We start from the raw sequence: 5,000 nt of genomic DNA on the forward strand, positions 1-5,000 counted from the left end.
ATAGATAGATAGATAGATGTGGAGGCTCAATGGCCCAGTGGTTAGGGCAGCGGACTCGCGGTCGTAGGATAGCGGTTTCGATTCCTAGACCGGGCGTTGTGAGTGGTTATTGAGCGAAAATACCTAAAGTTTCACAAGTCTCCGGCAGGAGATAGTGGCGAACCCTGCTGTACTCTTTCACCACAACTTTCTCTCACTCTTACTTCCTGTTTCTGTTGTGCCTGTAATTCAAAGGGCCAACCTTGTCACACTGTGTCACGCTGAATATCCCCGAGAACTACGTTAAGGATACACGTGTCTGTGGAGTGCTCAGCCACTTGCACGTTAATTTCACGAGCAGGCTGTTCCGTTGATCGGATCAAGTGGAACCCTCGCCGTCGTAACCGACGGAGTGCCAACCACTAGATAAATAGGTAAACAGACACCAACACGTACATACGTGCGCACCAGGTTTCCCAGAAGTATATATAGATGAGCAAGATTATTACGTGTCGAAAAAATAAATCTTCCCCTGTAATTTGAAATTTTTTAAAATATTCTCTGGTAGATCTTTCTTCTGTTTCCATTTAGTTTCGTGTACATACATGTGTGTATTAAAACATTACATATGCTTGCGATCGTGGGTGTATTTTTATTTGTGTATCTATGAGCAAAGCAAGCATATGTTTATTTTATATTTGAGTAAGTTAATGAATAAGTAGTGAATACATTCGGGTTAAATATATGTTGGTTTCAAATGTTGGCATGAGGCTAGCATTTTGCGGGGAGGGGTAAGTCGAGCGTATTGACACTTGTGTTCAACTGGTACTTATTTTATCGACTCCAAAGGTAAAGTCGACCTAGGCGGAATTTGAACTCAGAACATGAAGATTGACGAAATGCCGCTAATCATTTTTCTCTGCATGCTAATGATTCTCCCAACTCACCGCCTTAGTGTTAAATATACAGGGTGTCCACAAAGTCTGGGTACATGGGGATTAAGACATACTGTAAGAAATTATTATTTCTTATATTTAATTGTTTATGTTATGATTTTATTTACTCCATCATATACCTACATGGGGATTAACACATACTTTAAGAAATTATTATTTCTTATATCTAATTGTTTATGTTATGATTTTATTTACTCCATCTACCCAGTCTTTGTGGACACCCTGTATATTGGTCTGTTATATTTACGAATAATTAGTTAACTTATCTCCCCTTCAATAATCATTTACTCTTCAAAAATGACTACGCATTAACTCTACCAGTCACTTCCGGAAGACCATAATGCATATTAATATTCATCTCACACGAAATTAAAAGCCATAGCAGTATTAATATGTACATAAATATTGACCTAATCAAACAGCGTTCACTTAAATTATGCAGTATACAAATTTGATACTATCGTTAAAACATCGATTAAATCATTATTAATTATTATAAATAATATACACAAAAATACAACACTCGCCAAGGCTTTATAACGTTTGAACACATAAAATTATTATAAAAGCAATCATAACTGTCTGTTTAAACTCCTTCCTATTCGGTTATATTATAATATAAAACAGCTAGACATCAAATTACGTTCGCCTATTTTCTGTTTGACGTATTAAGATATTCTAACCTGTCGTGTCTACCTCGTCCAGTAATTCTTCTCTACTCTCGGCACAAGGCCCGAAATTTTGGGTGAGTGGGGTCGCAGTCGTTTAGATCGACCCCAGTACGCAACTAGTACTTAATTTATCGACCCTGAAAGGATGAAAGGCAACGTCGACCTCGGCGGGGATTTGAACTCAGAAGTAAAGACAGACGAAATAACGCTAAGTATTTCCCCACCGGCGTGCTAACGATTATGTCAGCTCACCATCTTTAAAACAAACTCCCGGTTATTAATCGTTTCTATTATAAGCATAAGGCGAGAAATTTGGGGGTGAGGGGTTAGTCGGGATCTATTTTAAAACGGGGGCCACCTTTTTCATTAATGTTTTACGTAGTGTTTTTGGTACCGAAAGACTTTCAAACTTCGTATACTTATCTATTTTGTGTTATAGAACAGAAAAATATTTTTGTATTCGAATTTATTTCATGTAAAAAATTGTCTTATTTCGATAATTTCAACCAATCACTGACAAGTATTCAGTTGTTTACATTTACTCCTTTGGCTGATTAAGCGATGTAAAGCGTATTTAATCTCCATACCTTCATTTTATTTGCTTTTTTCATTTTAAATTTGCTTTAACCCTAACCCTAACCCTAACCCTAACCATAGGGTTAGGGTTAGGGTTAATTGTTTCAGAATCGTTTGTTTATGTAGTCGGCACTTAATGTATATCGGCTGAATGGACGTCAGTGATTGGTTGAAATTACAGAAATACGACAACTTTAACATGGAATAACTTAGGGATTTCTTTTTTTTTTGAGAAGACTAAGAGAAAAAGATGTTTTATATGACACATTCTACCAGTGTTCCAAGTTTCAAAGTGTTTCGTTAATGAAAAATGTGGCCCCCGTTTTAAAAAAGATCCGTTAGTCGATTATATCGACCCCAGTGTTTCGCTGGTACTCAATTTATCGACCCCGAAGGGATGAAAGGAAAAAATCGACCTCAGCGGAATTCGAACTCAGAACGTAGCAGCGGGTGAATTACCACTAAGCATTTCGTCCAGCATGCTAACGATTCTGCCAGCTCACCGCCTTTTTCATCTAGTAATTGTGAAGGCGCATGATCTAGCGGTTAGGATGTGGCACTCACAATCAAGACCATGTGACCCTATCATGATGATGTGCAGACTCGAATCGAATGAAGCTGTACGTCTGCTTATACACTGCATGGGTAAATTATCGTTGCTGTAGAACGTTTAGAAAGAAAGTAACGTCTATCAGAATAGTGTTAATAGAATCCGTTTAGTCCACTCTCAACGTTTTGTTATCTTGTATTAAAGAGTCTGGTAACTTTATGAATTACTATTTATGCCATAGCTTGGGGGTTATTTTCGTATGAGTATATGTAGGTGTGAAGGCTCTGGCATAGTCGTTAAGGTGTTGCATTCACGATTGCAAAGGTTTGGTTTCGACTCCTAGACTGGTGCATTGTGTTCTTGAACAAAAGAACACAAGTCCACTAAACAGTAAACGAGTAATTCTGTGACAAACTGGTATCCAGTTTAGAGGTAATATCTTGATCTTTGTTTCTTATACGCAATAGAAACCAGGTAATCGGCCCTGAGAATCCTAAGACTCGAGGCACCAATATCCAAGAGCACTTATCTTTCATCCTACAATTACCTTTACGTAACAATGTCAAATAAATATTGATGTGAGCATTCATTTTTACTAAGTCCATGCACACACTAACGCCATTGTGAGTTGTGCAATACATTCGTAACACAATGTTTCTCGAGACAACATCCAGAAAAATGTATCCAATTTATTAGCATAAGGGCAATCACTTTGCTAGAAAAACTTTGACCCCTTCACCACAAATGCTGTACCCAGTCATTCTGTCACAAACTATTTGGTAAAGATATAGCTAAAGAAAGGTATCAATGGTCGCTATACATGACTGGTTCTATAAATTTGTTCGTGAAGTGCTCGAAAGTAAAATTGACCTCCTTAGAGATAACAATATCGTCGTATTAGTTTTTGTAGAATCTATGTCAATCCTTATCAAATAGTTCTATGATTAAAGGCATTCCAACCATAACCACTCTATCTTTTCGTTACATATTATTTACATTATTTTTTTTTTTTACTAAAAAATGTAAATAATGTAAATAATGTACAGAATTCCTCACCACTAAAATATAGAATAGTACTTTTCGCTATATGTAGCGAAGTCAGGTCTATAATATCCATCCAAATTTGGGTATGATTTGGCAACCTTTTCTAGCAGGACTGAAAACTCTCACTTGGATTACGTTCTTCATATTAAAGAAGGGTAATTATTTCAAATTTTGGCACAAGGCTAATAATTTTAGAAGGATGGAGTTTTTCAATTAAATCGAAAATTAAAATAACAGAAATAACAAAAATAGAACAATTCTTCATATTGCTTAAAAAAGAATTCTGTTTTCAGTTAAACAAAGTCGGATAGGAAATTATTGGATGTTAATACACAGGATATGGCAATAACGAATCCAGAAACCAGATCTTCAGTAACGTTACAATCTATTTTATATTGTAATAAGAGCCGTGTTTCTTTGGCCGTTCGTCTGTCCGTCTGTCACATGCTATTGCTAGATGAAGATGATTTTCAAGTAATTTATCTGACGAACGAATAAATAAGTAAATAAATGAATAAATAAATAAACAAAATAAATAATTAAATAAATAAAGACAGTGAATTATTCAATTTATTCATTGAATCCACATTTGAAATGTAAGGAAATACGAATTTTGTATTTAGTGAAAGTTTTTTTCCTCGCATAGCAAGGAAAAATGGCAATGAATATTTTATTCTCAAATTCAACAACAGTCTGTGTAACGAAATGAAAAAGATAAAACGCGTAGGCTGAGAAAGGTAATGAAAATTTAAGAGAAAGGTAAGAGAAAGGTAATGAAAATAGTGACAGATTGACCAAAACCTTCATTCAGTGAAGCCGTTAAATTTCCTATCAACATATTGCGATTGACTAAATGCAGTTCTTTCTGCCCCATGAAAGTATTTACTTTTGAGGTAAGTATCATAATAATTTACCGCTTTGTTTATGTCTCAGGAAGTTTGGCAAACATATTTTACTGAAACACTACCTTAATGATGTGGAGAAAATTATTATGAATGAAATTCCCTTTCGCATTCATAAGCTGCCACAATTATTATTAACATACACATACACATATCCACAAATTTCAGAACTTTATTATGTCGTTACATGATCTGCTAAAAATAATAGCTAAGTCTCCTTCAAACCAACTTGAATGACATATTATAATGACGAAAGCATTTACTTTATTTCAATCGTTGGAATTTGACCATGCTGTTGCACCCCCAAAGATATTGGGGGTTG

Source organism: Octopus bimaculoides, chromosome 5, assembly GCF_046866305.1.
Source record: "Octopus bimaculoides isolate indiv1 chromosome 5, ASM4686630v1, whole genome shotgun sequence".
In the NCBI taxonomy this organism is placed as follows: Eukaryota; Metazoa; Mollusca; class Cephalopoda; order Octopoda; family Octopodidae; genus Octopus; species Octopus bimaculoides.